This window comes from Chrysochloris asiatica, unplaced genomic scaffold (genome assembly GCF_000296735.1).
Source record: "Chrysochloris asiatica unplaced genomic scaffold, ChrAsi1.0 scaffold00034, whole genome shotgun sequence".
NCBI classification, from domain to species: Eukaryota; Metazoa; Chordata; class Mammalia; order Afrosoricida; family Chrysochloridae; genus Chrysochloris; species Chrysochloris asiatica.
The window spans coordinates 16,680,095-16,700,811 of NW_006408552.1; the positions used below are offsets into that span (position 1 = coordinate 16,680,095).

Consider the following 20,717-nt stretch of genomic DNA (forward strand, 5'->3'; position numbering starts at 1 on the left):
CTGAGGGAAAAAGATGTGTCAGTCTGCATCTGTAAAGACTCATACTCTTAGAAATCTGACGGGGCAGTTCTGTCTGTCCTGCAGAGTCTCTATGAGTCAGAACTGACTCGGTGGCAAAGGGCCTCTTTTTTTGTATGGTTTTGTTTTAATATATAGTTTGGGTATTACTGTCCTGATACATGTGCTCAAGGGTCAGAAGTTTTTTCACCTCTCTGGTCTCAGGGATCACCAGAGGTCCCTGAATCACACTGCAAGAACTGCTGCTCTAAATATGATTAAATTAGCTACCGTGTATCAAATGTTTAAACAGTGGCTGGCACACAGAAGCACAATATACACATTAGCTTTTATTAAAGCATATTGTCATAGAATGAAACTGCATCTTCCTACAGAATGTTGACTCTTGAACTTCATCCAAAACACATTTACTTTTGGCTTCCTAAATAATTCACATCCATCAGTTAACAGTCTTATATAAATATCAATAGCTATTAAACCAAGGAAGTTGTTGAATTTAAAGACATACAGCTGCTCATCTTTTCAATTATTTCAGAATCCGAGAAAGGTCTAAATATTGATTTGGTATTTCTTCTTTCGTTCAACATATATTTATTAAATATCTTAACAGAACATTGTATGGAACTACAGGTGTGAATTTAAAGATGAAAAAGAACCACACCTCTGTGGAGCTTACATTCTACTTGTGGGAGATTCATAGTAAACAAACAAATGAGAAAAATATGCAGCACATTTTGTTTGGATGAAGTTCACATTTCTTGTGAGCAGATTGCTTCAACTGTAGCTGATAGAGAATTAATATTGGCATCACACAAGTTGCGCTGATTTACAAATGATTCCCTTAGCAAGTCACTGTCACCCCGTGATCGTGGATAAACTCATGTTCCAACTTATACTTAAGCTGTATCATTTATTACAGAGTCAGTCTTAGGAAATTTAAAAACAACAACAACAACACAGTACGAAGAGCAACAACAAACACAACTTAACAGAGATTGGTCTAGAGTCTTTAAGAAACTCATCACTTTCCACTACGCTATCCAAAAAAGCTAGGAGTCCTGGTGTGGTGCTGGAGCATGAAGTACTGAACCACTATAGTGATGATTCAAACCCAACTGCTGCTCCTTGGAAACTCTATATAAGTGGATATGAGTCAGAACCGACTCAACAGAACTTAACAGCAAGAACAATCCAGAGATGCTACAAATACAGAAGAAGCTTTGTTGTTGTAGTTAAGTGCCATCAAGTCTATTTCTGCTCATAGTGACCCTGTATAGGGTTTTCAAGAAGCAGCTGGTGGGTTTGAACTGCCAACTTTCTGGTTTGCAGTCCAGTGCTGATCTTACAGTGCCTCACCAGGAGTCCAGTCATCTGTGTCACTAATTAGATGATAAGGCATTTGGCTACCTTAAGAGAGTCATGCTCTGAATAAGACCTAAAGAGGAAGCAATGAAACAGATGAGAGAAAATATTTGCCAAGCAAGTAGCTGAACAAGGACTTGTGTCTCTCAAACTTCCACAGTATGAAAACAGCACTCCAAAGAGAAAATGGGCAAAATACAAGGCAGGTAATTCACTGAAGGTAAGTCAGAAAGTACTGCTACAAAATCTTAGAAACCTTTACTAAACAAAATCTCAACATGTGGACCTATTGCTTCTCACCATTGCCTCCATCTAAGTCTATATACTTCTGAAGGTGGTGTTTCCATATTCCTAACCTTGCCCCGAAGAATTCTATACTCCTGGATTGACAATATGCCAAGACAGTAGTTTAAACATACTTCTTCTGGTTGTTGTTAAGTGCCATGGAGTCAGTTCTGACCCATAGCAACCCTGTATAGGGTTTCCAAGGAGCTGCTGGTGAGCATGAACTGCTGGCTTTGGGATTGAAAATGACTTTGCAGCCCAGTGCATTAACCCACAGCGCCACACCAGGACTCCTTGGGCATACTGGAGAACATCAAATTAGGGTGCTTTTCAATATTCTTTGCATTTGGGAAGGGGGCTATAGGACAGATGGGATGAGGTTTCCCAATGAAATTATTGTAGGACCCTCAAAGAAGGAGACGGTGCAATGTTGTGACAGAAAACAATTCCTGGGGCAAATTACGTGGCCTTTTTCTCACCAATGCAGTTTTCCATTTTCTTTAAAGTTCTTCCTAATAAGCCCCTGTGACTGTTCTTCAAGAAAATCAAGATTTTCCAAAAACAGTTACCATAACCTTCTGAGAGGACCTCTGTATCTACTTTGAATTTAACTGGCTTCGCAGATCCCCTTGGAAATCATTCTTTTGATTTGAGCATGTTTTTTTTTCTGAACACACCCTAATAAGATTACGACAAGTGTATTACTGAGAGAACTTGTCTATAGCTACCCACTGAGCGCACACACCTATTTTACGTGGACTATACCCGTGCCTAAATGAACTGGAATTCTAGCAGCAATTGTTTTTTATTTACTCTCATATGAATGGCAAAAAAGCACAGGGAAAGATTTTCAACATTGTTACGCATCAGAGAAATACAAATTAAAACCACAATGAGATATCACTGTACACCTATCAGAATGGCTAAAGTAAAAACTGGGGAATGCCAAATGCTGGCAAGAATGTGGAAAGACTGGGTGCTGTAGGATAATCACTGGACCGTAAGGTCAGTTTGAACTACAAAGTCAGTGGTTCAAACTCACCAGCCACTTCTCAGAAATCCTGTACAGGGTCACTATAAGTTGGAACCAATTCAACAATAACATACATTGCTGGTGGGCATGCAAACTATTACAGTCACTCTGAAAAACAATTTGTTGGTTTCTTTCAAAGTTAAACAAGCAACTGTCATATAACCAAACAAATATACACTTGGGTATTTATCTAGAAGAAATGAAATAATACATAAAAACCTATATGGTATGTCTGTGGCAGCTTTATTCACACAACAGCCAAAACCTGGATACAACCACATATCCTCCCAAGGGTAAAGGGTATGATGTAGCTGTTGGGTGTTGGAAAGCTCATGCCTACTGACAGAGTAGAACCATCCCCACAGGGCTTCCTTGGCTGAAATTTTATGGGAGCAGATGGCCAGGTCTTTCTCCCATGGATCCACTGATGGCTTCAAACTGCCCACCTTTAGGTTGGCCATGGAACACTTTAACCATTGTACCACCAGGCCTCCTTGTGAGTGATTATACAAATGGTAAAACACCTAGACCACAGAATACAACTCAGCAATAGAAAGGAACAGATGATCCACACAGGCAAGAACCTGAATGAATCTCTAGGGAATTTTGCTAAGTGGAAAAACTGAATCCCAAAATACCATTCAATATGATTCTTTTTACATATTTTCCAAAAGTGATATAGGATACGTACTGGACTGCTAACAAGCAAGGTTAGTGGTTCAAACCCACCAGTTGCTCATTGGAAACCCTACACAGGGTTGCTATGAGTTGGAAATGATAACAACAATAACAAATGACAATATTATATACATGGGGTCAGGGGTAGAGGTTGGAGGAAGGAAGTGGATATGAATACAAAAAGACCACAAAAGGATTCTCCTGGCAATGTAATGGTCTGTTTGATGCCAGTCTCCTGGCTGTGACAAAGTAATTAAGCAACATGCTAACACTGAGGACAATGGAGTAAAGGAGTGCCTGCCATTAAAATACCTGGGATCTCAAGGTAAATAATGATGTATGCACAACCTTGGAACAACAGGGCTCTGGGATACAGGGACTGAGACATGGTTGGAATGGACAAAAGGGGGGAAATAATGTTAAGATACTTGGCTGTCTTTTCTTTTTTTTTTTTCTCAAAATAAAATTTTCTCAAAAAAAAAAATTTTATTTAAATGTCCAAAGGTCACATTCTGAAAGTTAGTCTCCTGCCTGCAGGCACACAGCCTTACTTAGTCCATGGGCCTAGAGTCCATAACAGCTCTGTCTTTCCAGGCCATCACTTTTCCAGGCAGGGATCCTACGCTCCACTCATGCTCTTCCTTAAATATGGTACTAGGATTATATTTAAATCTTAAATATGGTTCCTGAAATGAAAGCTAACTACACCCCCCCTCTTTAACTTACATGTGTTCTACAATTAAGGTGTCTTTTTTTTTTTTTAATGCTTTATTATGAGTTATGCTGTTGGACGAAAATATTCAAAGTGCCATGGATAGATCCATTTTGGTAGAAGTGCAGCCAGAGGCCAAGATGGCCAAATTTCGTCTCTCATACTTCAGACATATTGTCAGAATAGACTAGTTGCTAGAGAAGGATATCATTTTTGGTGAGGTGGAGGGTCAGAGAAAAAGAGGAAGACTCCCCCCACCACCACCCCCAATGAGATGGATTGGCCAAGTGGCAGCATCGATGGACTCAAGCTTGGCAACAGTAGTGAGGCTGGCCCAGAATCAAGCAGTATTTCGTTCTGCTGTATATAAGGTCGCTAGGAGTAGGTACCGACTTGATGGCACCTAACAACAACAACAACAACATTATGAATTAGGTGATAGTTTACATGGCAGAACATTAGCTTTACATTCATCCTATCATATATGGTTTCATGGTTACACTCCCCTCCATTCATTATTAACCAACCAATGGGTATACCCTGCAAGCCTGCCCCCTGGTCGTTAGCACACAGCCCCTCTCCCTCTCTGGGTCTGAAGTCCCCAGCCACTCCATCTCTCTACATCATCGTCCCTGCCTCCATCTGTGGCATAACTGCTTCTCTCGGTAGGGTCCCACTCTCCGCTCTTCTCCCTTGATGGTCCCAGGGACCTCAGCTCCTAGACTGAAAAGTTAATCACTCCCCTCCTTCCTACAAAATGTCTACCTTTACATTTACAACCCTCACAATCAGTCCTGATAACAATTATTCACCATTATTACAAGAGACCTATCCACATCCTCTTTCATCAGCTCTGCACAGACAGATTGGATACTACTTAGTGGAGATTCTATAGAAGACATTTTGAATGAATTTTTATTTTTAATTGAGGTAATATGGATTTTGATATAATTGTTATTGTTTAATGCCGTCGAGTCCATTCTGAACCATAGTGACCCTGTATAAGGATTCCAAGGAGCAGCTGGTGAGCTTGATCCACCGACCTTGCACTTCAAAGGACTTTGCAGTCTGACGCATTAGTCCACAGTGCCACACCAGGACTGTTGTCTGTCTTTTGAATCTTGGTTATCCTTGTATACCATTATAAAATAGACACTTGAGGGGGCGAGAAAAGAATAGCTATAAATATCACTGTAGAAAGCTTGTAAGTCCATTTTCTGCCTATAACTGATCAGAATACATAAAATGCGGCTACAATGTGCCCAGTGAAGGAGGCTTTCTGAGGAGCCTCTGCATTACATAAGACCAAAAGCAGAATCCTTAACCCCATCCAGAATCTCTGAGGTGGGAAATTTCCACTGGAAAGGACAAGCAGACCAGCCTGGAGCAGACAGAAAAACAGAAGATACTTCTTGAAAGAAAGACCGACAGGAAAAATACAAAACAATAACAGCAGTCCAAATGACTACTACAAGAACAAGTAAGATGCTTCTCCAGAAGACATCAAGGCAAGCTGTCAGGTCCCCTCAGGTCAAACCCCCTTCCAAGCCTAAGACTCAATCGGAATACACGAGCAGACATGTGCTCTGACTGGAGACCATGTTGGTCACTGATAAGAGGAAGTGAGGGAAAAACAGCAATGAAGCTGAAAACTAAGTACAACAACATTCAATACACTCCTGTGAATCCGAGTGGAGACCTGGTTGGCCAGCAGTGTGGCAAGACCTGGGAACTCCTGGGACCAGAGTCAGTGACATAGCCACAGAGGACTAGAGTGGAGAATGAAGTATCGAGCTGATAAGAAGAGAGAGCATATGCATGAGAACACCCACACTTGCAGATAATACCCACTTGACCTGGCTTCAATGACTGGATGATCAGAGCTCAACTAGAAGAAGAAAGAAGAGGGAAAAAAGAGTAATCTGATACAATTTGATGAACTTGACTTACACCTATGGATGCAGTAGCTCAAAAGAGGGAACAAATCTTTATAGTGAGGATCATTCCCACCCCCTCCATACACAGAGTAGACAGGGATGGGCAACTTGGACATTAGCAACCCAAAATGGGGGTGGGGGGGGAGCTACAAATGCAAGAAGTGACTAGCTTAAAAGCTTTCAAGAGGGAGCCTAGATCCAGAGGGTGTGGAGGAAGGCAGAATCTCCACTGAGTAATATCCAATCTGTCTGGGCGTGGCTGATGAAAGGAGATGGGGATAGCACTCATGTGGTACAACAGTGAATAATTACTATCAGGACTGACTGCAAGGGTTGGAAATGTAAAGGAAGACATTTTGTAGCAAAAGGAGGGGAGAGGTTGATGTTGCAGGCCAGGAGCCAAGGGCCCTGGAACCATCAAGGTAGAAGAGTGGAGTGCGGGACCCTATCCAGAGAAACAGTGATGCCAGAGATGGAGGCAGAGATGATGAAGTGGAGAGATGGAGTGGCTGGGAGCTCTAGACTCAGAGAAGGAGAGGGGCTGTGTGCTGACCATCAGGGGGCATGCTCGCAGGGTATATCGTTTGGTTGGTTGATGAGGCATGGATGGGATTGTAACCATGGCAATGTAACAATATTCGATAGGATGAAAGTAAAGCTAATGTTCTCCCATGTAAACTATCACATAATTTACAATAAAACAGCTAGAAAAAAAGACAATACTAAGACTTGGGTCAGGCGCACCTTAGTCCTCAAACTGACATCTTTGCTCTTAAATCCATAAAAGAAGTCTTGTGCAGCAGAAGGAAAACAAACAAACCTGGGATCTCTCTGTGCTATTTCTAACAACTACCTGAGGCTCTGCAATGATCTCAAAATGAAAAACAAAACCCAAAATCAAACCCACTGCCATTCAGTCACTTCCCACTCACAGTGGCTCTGTACATGGTTTCTGAAGCTATAAAGCTTTACAGGAGTAGACTGCTTCTAGGGGCGTTGAACTTTTGATCTTGCAATTAACAGTCCAGTGCTTAATTACAATTAATATAGTGTTCAGAAAAGAGCAAACAAACCACAGAATGGTAGAAAATTCACATTCTATACTCCATACATATCTTGCAAAGATGTGAACCTACAATATATAATGACTGCTTACTACTCAAGTTTCTCGTAGTGTGCCGCTGAGTCAGTTCCAACTCTTAGCTGCCCAGTATATGGTTTCAGAAGCTGTTAATTCTCTATGGAAACAGAAAGCCTCATCTTTCTCACACAGAGACCAATGACCCAGTGGCCCACCATGCAATAATAGCACATACAAAAAAAAACTACATACATAAAATCAGCAAAAGGCAGTAGGTTTCACTTTACAGGGAAAATACTGAGACAGAGAGACGAGGTAACCTATTCAAAGCCACAAAGATAAATGTAGTGGTCAAGATCAAGCAGTTTGGGAACTGTCTAAATTCATTGTGTCATTCTGCCACACTGGAACCTGAGCTCACAGCAGGAACGAAAAAGGAACAGCAATATAATTGCATAATTAAATACTAAGATTAGTGTTGCTGAGTTTTCTATTCTGGAGCGTGTACTCCTCGAGTTAATTCAGGGGAAGTGGTTCATGTTTCGGTTTAAAAACAGAACATATAGACATGAATTTGCCTCATACCTGAGACACTAAACTATGTTCAGATAAACGCTATTAGAGACACAATCAAAGATAATCATAGCAGTAGTCATATATTCTGCTCAGTGAACATTCAGTGAAGAGGGTAAATTGAGGGGTAAAAATGAACATCTATAATTTCTTGCAGGCAAAATTACACAAACTCAACAATATTACAAAAAAATAACACTGTTAAGTGGCTAGTGGAAAAAACTTACATCATACAGACAAGGTGAAAAAAGAAATACATAACTGGAAGAAAATTGGCTGCATCTAACTTCAATCTTCTAAGAGTTGCTGAGAACAAATTGGAATTCACTGTGGTGGCAACAGAGGCATTTTCAATGTTACCAAATACTTTTTTTTTTTTTAATTAAAATACAAAAGCAAGTTGAGATTAAAACAAACAAAATTAGTTCTCTGAAAAGAGTCTACCAGGAAAATGACAAAAATCTAGACATAATTGCTTACTTAGCTTATCTATCGCTGGCATTTTCCTCGTAGTAGCTATTCTTACTCTCTTTCTGGTCCAAAACTATAAAAGTAAGGACTGGCATTTCTTGTACCTGTAATATCGGTAAAACAGTAACACAGTTTTCTTAGTTGTTGTTAGGTGCCATCGAGTTGGTCTTCACTCATAGTGACCTTGTTAGGATTTCCAAGGAGTGGCTGATGAGTTTGAACCACCGACCTGCAATTCAAACTGACCTTTGCAGTCCAGTGCATTTAAGCTAATGTTATTAACCACCCTCAACTTGATTCTGATTTACAACGACCTAGTATTAGGATTTGGATTAGTGGCTGGAAGGTTTAAACAGCTGAACTTGCAGTTAGTCCAGTGCTGATCCTACAGCTCCACACCACAACTCCATTTAGGCTAATAAGCACAGGCCAAGATTTTCAGACTCTTTAGTCATTGGGGAACTGGAAGTTAAAACCACAATGAGATACCTTCACACCCACTAGAATGACCATGAGTATATTACATAGAAAAGATGGACAATAACAGGTGTTGGGAAGAAAGTGGGGAAACAGGAAGTGTCATAAATTGCTGGTGGGATGGGAAATCGTTTGGAAGTTTCACAGAATGTTAGATATTGAGCTACCATGAGATCAGGCAATTCCACTCCTAGGGAGATACCTAAAGGAATGAAAACATACGACCAAAAAAAAAAAACTTGTATTATTGTCATTGCTGCTAGGTGCCGTCAAGTTGGTTCTGACTCAGCAACCCTATGAACAACAGAATGAAACACCACTGGGTCCCAAGCTATCCTCACAATCGCTGCTAAGCAGCCCATTGCTGCTGCCACTGTGTCAATCATCTCGTTCTGGAGGCCTTCCTCTTTTTCACTAATCCTCCACTTTACCAAGCATGATGTCCTTCTCCAGGGACTGGTCCCTCCTGACAACATGTCCAAAGTATGAGAGATGAAGTCTCGCCATCCTTGCTTCTAGGAAGCATTCTGGCTGGACTTATTCCAACACAGATGTGTTTGTTCTTCTAGCAGTCTATGGTATTTTTAATATTCTTCTAAATACCATAACTCAAATGCATCAATTCTTCTTTATTCCAACTTTAGTCCACCTTTCACATGCATATGAGGCTATTGAAAATACCATGACTTGGATCGGGTGCACCTTAGTCCTCAAACTGCTGTCTTTGCTCTTGAACACTTTAAAGAGGCGCTGTGCAGCAGATTTGTCTAAGTACATCATGTGACTTATTGATTGCTGTTTCCAAGAGTGTTGATGGTGGATCCAAGTAAAATGAAGTCTTTGACAATGTCAATCTTTTCCCCAATGATCACGATGTTATTTATTTGCCTAGGGGTAAGGATGTGCATACAAATGTTTATAGTAGCATCAATCACAAGCAACATACAAGAGGATGTTTCTAGGCAATAAAACAAAATTAAGCATTGATACATGGTACAGCACGGATGAACCGTGAAAACATCATAGTAAGTGACAGTAGCTATCACAAGGGACCATATATTGTCTGATTCCATTGATATGAAATGTTCTGAATAGATAAACATCATAGAGCTAGAATATATGGCTGGTGATGGAGAAGCACAGTGAGCAACTGCTAATGAATACAAAGTTTTTCTTTGGAGTGCTTAACAATGTTCTAAAGTAAACATATTAAAAACCTCTAGTAGTACACTTTAAGCTTTATGGCTGTAGATTATATCTGCCTCTTATACTTCAGATATATTATCAAGAAGGACAAGTCCCTAGAGAAGGAAATCACGCTTGGTAAAGGGGAGAATCAGCAAAAAAGAGGAAGACCCCTAACAAGATGGATTGGCATAGTGACAGCAGCAATGGATTCAAGCACAGCAACAATTGTGAGGTTGGCACAGGTGTGGGCAGTGCTTTGTTCTGTTGTACATAGGGGCGCTATGAGTTGGAACCTAACAACAGACCCGTTAAAATAGTAGATTTCTTAAGTGATAATAATAGCTATTTGTGCTAGGCATGCAATTAATTTTACTCTTTTACAATCGAGAAAACTGAGATACAGAAGGGTTAAGAGTTTGCCCAAGACAGTGACACAGGTTGAACACTGTTGTTGTGAAGTGCCATCTAAGTTCCAACTCACAGCAACCCTGTATAGGGTTTCCAAGGACTAGCTGGTGGGTTTGAATTGCCGACATTGTGGTTAACAGTTCAGGGCTTATCCTAGAGCACCACACCAGGCCTGAAGGCAGATTTAGAACCAGTGAAATATGTCTCCAAAGATGATGCTCCCAGGCCCGCTGTGCTCTCTGGAGAACTCCTTTTGCCTGGTGCTGGCAACAGTGAGCCATGAAGAGTGGGAAGGGAGACATGGGAAGACACAGAAGAACAGCCCTCCAATTGACTGAAGTATGGTCACACATTCATCAGAGCTCAGCGGTCCTCCCCAGAAGCCCAGGGTCCCTTTCTTTGGAGGCTGAAAAGTAGAGGTAGATCAAAACATTTGAAAATAAGGAGCAAAAACAATGTGAGGAGGTGTTTTCAACATTTTCTTCAAAATAACCATGTTCAAAACAGGAAGAAACATACTAAGACAAGCTAAGTACTACTAGAGTTATGGAATCGCTATGTAAAGCAAAACTGGTCCTGGCCTTGGGAAGGGCCAGCATTGAGAAGGGCATCATGCTTGGTAAAACAGAGAGTCAGTGAAAGAAAGGAAGACTGTGAACAAGCTGCATCAATGAGCTCAGACACAGTAACAATGAGGAGGAGGAGGCAGGACTGGCCAGGCAGTGTCTTGTTCTGTGCGGGCACAGGATCGCTAAGAGTCGGAACCAGCTTCACAGCAACTAACAGCAAAGCAAAATTCAGGGAAAGGCACGACGGACCCATGATCAGGACTTCTCAGGAATGTGCCATTCTCAGACTGGTTGTAGGGGCATTTTTGTCTACTTCCCCTACCCACTCTACACTAGAAAGAAGCTTAGAGATGCTGCTGGTTCTGTGGTTGAATCTGGTTTTCTGTGTGGGAGACGTCAGGCACAGTTACTACCTGTCAGTGGAGGCTTGTATGTCGCGATGAAGCTGGATAGGTTTTAGTGGCACTTCTGGACTAAGATGAAATAGGGAGAAAGGCCTGGTAATCTTACTTCTGAAATCAGCCACTGAAAATCCTGTGGATCACAGTAGTTGGTGTTACTGTGCACAGGGTCCCCATGAATCAGGACTCACTCAACGGCAGCAAACAAGAAGAAAACTCAGGGTAGCAACTGCTAAGTAAATAAACCTGTTACCATCGAATGGATTCCAATTCATCAGAACCCCTATAGGATAGAGTAAAATTTCCCCATAGGGTTTGTTGTTGTTGTTAGTAAGTGTCCTTGAGTTGGTTCTGACTCATAGAGACCCCATATAGGGTTTTCAGGGAACGACCCGTGGGTTTGAACCACTGATGCTGTGATTCGCAGTCCAGCACTGATCCTACAGTGCCACACCAGGAGTTCCCCATAGAGTTTGTTGTTGCTGTTATGTGCCTTCAGTCGATTTTGAACCATAGTGACCCTGAGCAGGGTTTCTAAGGAGCAACTGGTAGGTTTGAACTGCTGATTTTGTGGTTCACATCCCATGTTTATCCTACAGTGCCACACCAGGAATCCACAGGATTTACAAGGCTATGACTCTATGGCAGCAGACTGCCACAACTTTCTCCCACAGAATGGCTAGTAGATTTGGAATCAGCAACCTTTTAGTTAGCAGTCTAATGCTCAATCACATTTTCCATCACCAATGCCTTAGTTGGTGATGGAAAAATGTGTCTTTTCCACAGACTTGAGGTTCTGAGAAGCATTACTGTGTTCATAGGTTCTGAATATCAAGAAATTAACCTTAAAATGCCTAAGACATCTTTCAGTAGGACACCACTCACTAGCTTATTGCAGATACATACATGTGTTGTTGGTGTTGTTAAATGCCATCAAGTTGGTTTCAACTCATAGCGAATCTGTATAGCAGCTGGTGGGTTTGAACCACTGAACTTGTGTTTAGCAGTCCAGTGCTGTATCCTATAGCATCACACCAGGGCTCCCAAATGCAAGTATCTATCCCAATAGGTAACTCTTACTGCCATGGAATCAATTCCAACTCTTGGCAGCCCTATGACAGAGGAGAGTTGCCCCCTATATGGTTTCCAAGGCTGTAAATCTTTACAGGAGCAGAAAATCAAATCTTTTTTTCTGGGGAGCAGCTGGTGGGTTTAAACCGCTAAACCGTGACTAGCAGTCTATCGCTTATCCTACAGTGCCACACAAGCACTCCAACAGTCAGACAGAGGCAGGGTCTGTTTTTCTGTACCCCAAGAAGATCCCACTGCAATGCGTATTTTGTATTTGCATCAACTGTATATATAAAAATGAGCTCTCGTTTTCTGGATACATGTTTAAACTGCCCAAATGCCCCTTCTAGTAAACTAAAGGAAGGCAGGAAGGACCAAGATGCCAAGTTAATCTCCCCTACCCGCCACCCCATTCTACATTCACCTCAAGAGCATTACAGGATATATGTCCAAAAGTCCTTTTGCTAAACTTTCCAGTGCTTTAAAGCCTCACAGCAAACATATACTTTTGAATAATGAGCTAAAATGTTTCAGATGAGGCAGGTAATCTAAGCTGAGTCTGGAGTTAGAATTCAGCCAAGTTTTTCTTTGTATAAAGTACTGACATTTACACACACCATTCTCATACACAGCAGCAAGAGTTTACTTGTCTTGCCAGCCGGCTGTGGGTTACACAATGACATGGAAAAGAATCTCTGCTAGCAGTTAAGAAAGGAAACAGAACAGAGATAAGTAAACAGGGGCGAGAAGCCAGCTCAGAGAAGAAACAAACAAAAAATAATAAATAACCTTCACTCCACAGAATTCAGCAGCAGCAGTCAGGAGCCACAAACAGCATCATCGAAATGTAGGGAGAAGGTAGCAAAAAGGTTCAGAGGGAGAAAAGGATAATGCATAGAGCTATAAATATCTGGATTATTAAAAGTTTAAACTAGAGACAGTGTCTCAAATTTACAAGACTCCAAGCACATGAACACTGATCCTCAGTTTGCAAGGATTCTGCTATTCAGAAATATTTGGATGTAAGAGGGCAGGGAGATGAAAATTGGCAATTATATTTTAAAATGATGCGTAATCTTTTCAGGATAGATAGCTGACACTGTATGCTAAGACATCATTTTGATTTCAAACTGTTGGGTGATTCTTATAATGACTTGAAGAGTTCTAAGGAAATAAAGTATCAGCAGGTGGTCAGTTAAATGCTAAGAAATCCCTCCCTTGGCAGACACACACCACAGGCAGCAATCAGGTTGAAATACTTTCTCCATTATGGCCAAAAATAGAGGCAATGGTGGGAGATGCACTAGCCTTACCAGTTTCAAAACTATAATTTACTCAAATGGTAAAAATATATTCATTTGTTTCTCTCTAGGACCATATCCACGGTCTTGTTTGTCATCTGCATGAGAGCATGAAAGAAAAGTAGCCTTTTGCAGAAATGTATTTAAATCCGTGCTTTTTAACCTGTGGATCCCACTTCAGGCCTATGAAGCCTGATACTCCAACCAAAGTTATGGTGGTGGTATGCCATGGAGTCAGTTCCGACTCATAGCGACCCCACATAGGGTTTTCGAGGCTGTAAATCTTTACAGGAGCAGAAAACCTCCTCCTTCTCCCACAGAACAGCTGGTAGTTTTGAATTTCTAACTTTGAGGTTAGCAACCTGACTCATAACCACTATGCTACCAGCACTTCTTACAAAGCTTCTCACCAAAGTTATTGTTGTTGTGAAGTGCCGTCGAGTCAATTCCGACCCACAGTGACCCTGTATAGGGTTTCCAAGGAGCAGGTGGTCAGCTTGAACCACTTTGCAGTCTGACACATTAGCCCACAATGCCACACCAAAGTTATAAGATTGCTTATTTGAAGGTTTGCAAATGAAAATTGCTTTTTTTTTTTGACAGATCCTGCAAACCATTTAAAAAATGAGTGTGAAATACCAACAAAATGGACATTCATATGTATCCCTGTGTGCAAGCATGCACACGCACTCACTATTCAACAGGAGTGAAAATTACATTCCTGCAGCTTGGCCTGACTCACAACCACAGAGGTTTCCCATCTCAAAAGCACACAGTAGGCCCATGACAAATTCTACCAAGAAATACACCTAGAGACACTCTGGGCATGCTCTTCCAAAGTAGGACGTTCCAGGGATTTTGGCATTTGTGCCTTTGAATGTTGGTTTGAGCAGCCAGAACACAATACCCCTTTAATTGTATGACTTTCTCAAAGTCCCCAATACCAAGCCCCATGGCAGATAGATAAAGGACATTCAGATAGGAATGAGACCTTCCTTCCGTGACTGCCTGTGTCAATCAGAAAAAAGCACGAAATGAATAGCTAGCTAGGTCCCGCCAGCGCCTGCAGCCTCAGAACTTAGGAAAGGGGCCTGTTGGGAGGTTTCAAAACCTGAGATCCTGACACTCCATATTATGATGCTGCAAAAAGAAAAGAGCAGCACTGAGTGTAGCCCTGGGATCTAAAACATCACAACTTTAAAGATCAAGGCCAATGCCGCCAATTGCCTATAAATTGATCTGGGCTGCCTTCCTCAGAATTACTACAACAAGCCCTTTAAAGAAGGAGTCCCGGTGGCATGGCACAGTAGTCAAGCACTTGACTGATAATTGAAAGGTTGGGGAATTAGACCCACAGGAGAGAGAGGCCACAGCCTTGGAAACTGAGGCAGTTTGACTCTGGCCAGTGGGACCACTATGAGTCGGGATTGACTCCACAGGAACAGGTTTAAAAAATACAGCCAAATGCAACTGAAGAATGATGACATCAAAAGCAATGGGGTTTCACTTCGGGTGCACTTTAGTTTGGGTTTTTATTTTTAATCTTGATAATCACACCAAAGCCCAAACCAATTAAATTGAATGTCTGGGGAAGAGGGTTCAGGCATCAGTCATTTTCAGTTTCCCTTGAGATTCCAATGTGCAGCTAAGGCTCAGAACCCTGCACTCATCTATTCAAAATCAGCAATCTTCTTCAAAATACACTTATCTACTTCCCAGTTGAATTCATAGGCCTTGTTTGTAGAAACCAAGAAATGACTGTGACTTAGTCATCTCAAAGACCTTATACCATTCACTTATCAGAAGCTAAGCAAAATATCTGAAGTCCTATTGTGGTGCTATAGGATAGGTTGGTGGTTCAAATCCACCATCTGCTCCTAGGAAACCTTATATGGGGTCACTTTGAGTCAGACCAACTTGACAACACTTACAAACAATAACAACATGGTAAAGTATTTTAAATGATCAACTCAGTTTTCTTTATTAAATCAGATTTGCTCTATAATTTTAACAACCTGCAATATGCAGATAGTACATCCTTGCTGGTTATCTTGAAATTGAAGAGAACTTGAAACACTGACAGATGAAGAGCAAAGACTACACAGCCTTCAGTATGGATTACATGTCAAAATAAATAACACAAAAATCCTCACAACTGGACCATGGAGACAAGATTGAAGTTGTCAAGAATTTCATTTACCTTGGATCCAAAATCAACACCCATAAGAAACAGCAGTAAGAAATCAAAAGGCATTCTACATTGGGCAAATCTGCTACAAAAGACTTAAGAGTTAGAAAGCAAAGATGTCACCTGACCCAAAGAAGAATGGATGCCTTTGAATGATGGTGTTGGTGAAGAATGTTGCATGTACGGTGAAAAATGTTGCATGTACCACAGTCTGCCAGAAGAATGAATACATCTGTCATGGAAGAAGTACTGGTATGCTAGAAATGCTTCTTTGTTATTGTTGTTAAGTGCCATCGAGTCAGTTCTAACTCATAGCTGCCCTGGTACAGTGTTTCTAAAGAGCAGCTGGTGGGTTTGAACTGCCGACTCTGTGGTTTGTTCTGTGGCCTACAGCAAGCACCACACCAGGACTCCAGAAATGTTCCTTAGAAGGGAGGGTGTCAAATCTTTGTCTCATATACCTTGGACATGTTATCAGGAGGGACCAATCCCTAAAGGAGGACATGATGCTTGGTAAAGTAGAGGACCATGAAAAATGAGGAAGTGCATCCACATGATGGATTAGAACAGTGTCTGCAACAATGGATTAACTAGCAACAGCTGGGAGAATGGTGCAGGACCAGGCACTGTTTCATTCTGTAGTACATAGGTACCAAATTCATGGCTCCTAACAACAACATATGTTTTAAATATAGCACATTTGTTCCTCAGAGTTTGTTTCCACTTTATTTGTAATCTGCCTTCTAAACTGGATTCTGAGTATAGATAGCATTGTTCATTTGTTGTTGCTGTTGTCAAGTGCCATCGAGTCGGTTTCGATTGATAGCAACCCTGCATAGGATTGCCAAGGAGCAGCTAGTGAGTTCGAACTGCTTGTGATTCCAATCGGCCTTGCAGTTCAGTGCTTTATACCACAGAGCCAAACCAGGACTCACTACAGATTGTCTAGAGGACCCTTCCAGAATATATCTGATTCTAGAGGAGTATGAATCTTTCATAGACACATATATTTCACAACTCTATGGGTTGTAGAAAACAGGGAATTATTTTGAAATATTTTATGATTTATTCATGGACAAATAATTGTTTCCTAGAATACTGAAAGGAAGTTTGTACAATGAAGATTCAATGAATTATTTCTCTGTATGCTTTCATTAAAAGAAAGGCCTAGAATATAGAAACAGGAGAGGAAGTAAACAGTTTAAATCTACCCATCTCTTAACTTTGAACACCATGAAATTAGCCTTTGATTCAAAAGTACCAATAACAAATGAAGAAACTCAACAGGTACCCCCAAAGTCTGGGGGTACAGCCTAAAGCTACTTGCTACAAGCTACACTTATCATTTTTGGGTTTTAACTTTCAAAATCCATATATAGTTTATTTCATATCCTATAGCAGATTTATGTTGCTGTTAAGTGCTGTGGAGTCGGTTTCAACTCAGAGCAAGCTTGTATAGGGTTTCTGAGGCCTTAAAACTTTTGCGGGAGCAGAAAGCCTCACCTATCTCCTACAGAGCACAATTGGTAGGCTTGAACTACTGACCTTGTGGTTCGCAGTCCAGTGCTTACCCTATGGACCCACTGTACTCCCATAACATATGCTAAAATGAAAATAAACTTTACACCTCCCATAAGTTTGGGGGAGATCCCAGCACACCACCATCTAACTAGCTCAAGAAACATCCAATTCTGGTTTAATTGGGGACCATGATAAGCAGAAAAATTGAGAGTTTGGATAATGTAAATATTCTATTTAGCCACACTTTTCAAGTTGCTCAAATGATAATGACCTGTGAAGACATTACGATGTAGACGCAGGCATTGTTTTATTAAAATCCGCTTTATTGTGCTTCATGGATGCTCCATTCTATGTTTGGTTTTTTATGAATTGAAGGTCAGTTCACCTGTGCTCACTTTGTGTCTCTGTAGCATAGTTTGGTCATTCTCCCCATATTTAAAGCTTTTCCACAATGTTATACAGTCTAGTGTATACATCCACAATGTTATACAGTCTAGTGTATACATCCACAATGTTATACAGTCTAGTGTAAACATCCACAATGTTATACAGTCTAGTGTAAACATCACTTTTGCCTGCAATGCTGTTGCTGTTGTTAACAGCATTGAGTTGATTCCGATTTATAGCAACCCTATATGGGGTTTCCAAGGACCAGTTGATGGATTTGAACCATTGACCTTGCAGTTAGTGGTCCAGGGCTTAATCTACAGCACCACACTAAAACTCCTTATCTGTGTTGTTGCTAAGTGCCCTCAAGTCAGTTCTGATTCACAGAGACCCTGTATAGGGTTTCCAAGGAGTGGCTGGGGAGTTTGCAATTCAAACCAACCTTGAGGTCCTGGGCATTGTCCTGCAGCACCACATCAGGAAAGCAAACAATGCCTGTGATTCACTTTATTGTGTGATCCCTACAGCTGACAAGAATTATATCCATAAAATACTGGAGGCATGGATGGCCTTAGAGGGAGAGCAGAAACAGTATGTACCCTGATGTAAAACAGACCCCCATTGACCAGGTGATTCTTTAGCCTTGTGAGCCTCAGTTTCCACACCTGTAAAATGGGAGAAAAAATTTCTCCCCTGCAGAGTCAACATCTATAAACAGCAGCTAACTAATATCCATACAGCTTTGCCCTGTGAACCACAAGGTCGAAAGTTTAAAACTACCAGCGGCTCCTCAGAAACCCTATACAGGGCCTATATGAGTCAGAACCAACTTTACAACAACATCTATACAAATCAAGCCCTGCCTCCATATCCAATTCAGGACTCTGTGTCAAGAAAATAAAACCCAAACACAAGAGCAGTGTCTCCCCTAGTTAATCTTTATCCCATTCACCTTAAGCTTAATTTAGAAGAACCTGAATTTCATTTTAGACAAGCACACGCATGTTCAAATAACGATAAAAAGAGCTGAGAGCCAAACACACATTCTGACTCTCTCTCTCTCTCTCTCTTTTTTTTAACATATGTATATTTTATTACCATCAGTGTCAGTCTCATTGACCCCCGCAACCCCTTAAAAAAAAAAAAAAACTAACAGAAAAATAATGCTAGACTGGTAGACCAGGTGATGATTTATGTTATATACAAATCTATATATAATCATTTTATTCAACTCTTAAAATCTAAATTGATGTGGTTTAAACAATGCCAGCAGCAGAATAACTCAGAACATGGTTCAGGCACCTACTGATAAAAAAAAGAACCAAGTAGTATTTCTTTCCCTGAAAATAAGTGGTTTTCTACTCCTGCATTCCTCAACGTGAATATTCTGTGGGTCCAGCTTCAAGCTCTTCGCATACATAGTCACTTTTTAGGAAAGTCATTCATTATGGTATTCTTGAAACTATTCATCAAACATAGATGAGGACTCATCTTAATGTTCCATTGGTTCTTTAAATTCCAAGTCTTCACCATACTGAATCCATACTGAATGGCAAAATCAATATGCTGTAATACAATGTTCATGCTTTCTTCATCCGACTGATCACAAGGTAGAAACCGCACCATGCTGTAGTCGTGTATCAGTCCACACATAGCTTTAGTCAGTTTCTTGAATTTTTTGCTTAAGTCACTTGTAGAATCATCTAACAAAGAATACACATCTGGATCTAGAAACTTTTCAATTTCCTTTTTAGCTTTCCTACTCAGCAGATCCATTTTCGACATGATGTTCACCTGTGGAATCTCTAGAGTGCTATGCGCTCAGGGCTACCATAATGCCAGAAAAGAACTTGAAGAATCCAATCATAAATTGAGAATCCACAAGAAAAACCCTACAGACTTGGCACCCCCACTGTTCCAGCTGATGAATGAGCTGTTTCATCACAGGCAGTGAATGTAAAGCTCAGTCTGACCTGCACAGTCAGAAAAGATATAGTCGTCCTCAACATGGCCCAGACTGCTCTCAAGCCAGTTAAAATTATGAGCAAAGTACTCCGTGCAAAACGCCAAGCCTCCATTGGGAGGAGTCATCCTCCATTATGTCATTCACCTTGATTTGTTCCCAAACGTCGGCCATCAGGGAGTAGTTGAAGTGTTCTGCTGCAGGATCTAGGTTCACAACTTGGACAGGCCGACTGAGGGCTTCGCAGTGCCAGACTATGGTGGTACAGTAGATGCTCTTCACGCTACCTGCAGGGGCCCATCACCAGCTGCACATACCGGGGCATATCGACCCTCCAGTTCCAAGCACCCACTGCACAACACTGCTAGTGAGACCACCACACTCCCTTCCTCTGACTCATTCTTTTATTCACATCATCCCAAAGAGCAATCCAAATACATTTTGCTTTTTCTCCCCTAAAGTTGCTCACGTCTAATCAATCACTTTATTCTACAACATGGTCAGAAGAAACTAAATCAAACCAATACAGATGTTGATAAAACCCGATCAATTTTAAATGAATAATTCAATCAGTGAGGTACCCAAAAGGTTTATTAGTAAAATCTTTTTCCACATCTTTCTCGCACTTCCCATGTCAACACTGACTGAAAAGGTTTTTATCACCTCAATGCTGAATGCATCTTGGAGCACACCCCTCAGCATCCCCAGGACTTGGCATCTTCCCAGTCTGTTCATCATCCTCATGCAAATCACGGGAAGAATGCTTTGAACCAGGGGCCTCCCATAGGTGAACCTTCCTGACTAGAAGCTTTGTTTGTTTTGTGCTTCTTTAAAAAAAAAAAAAAACTGGCCATAAACTGATAAAATGTTCAGAAGATTCTTTACTCGTTAGTATATTACAAAAATGATGTTTTAATTTAAACAAAGCTCCTGAGTATCTACAGATGACACACAAAGACAGCCAACAAGGTGATGTTATTAATCTTGTGTTAGAAAACCCCACAGCTGGGTTTTTAACTGAATCATACTCCACTAAGACAATAGGCACATTTTCCTTTCAGGAATCTTACAGTTGACTGACAAATCAGATTAG

The 20,717-nt window shown here is 41.0% G+C and overlaps 1 pseudogene; it reads right to left on the reverse strand.

Annotated features, from left to right (window-relative positions):
• Nucleotides 1-19,099: 19,099 nt before the first annotated feature.
• Nucleotides 19,100-19,949, reverse strand: LOC102819714 (annotated as a pseudogene).
• Nucleotides 19,950-20,717: the final 768 nt, after the last annotated feature.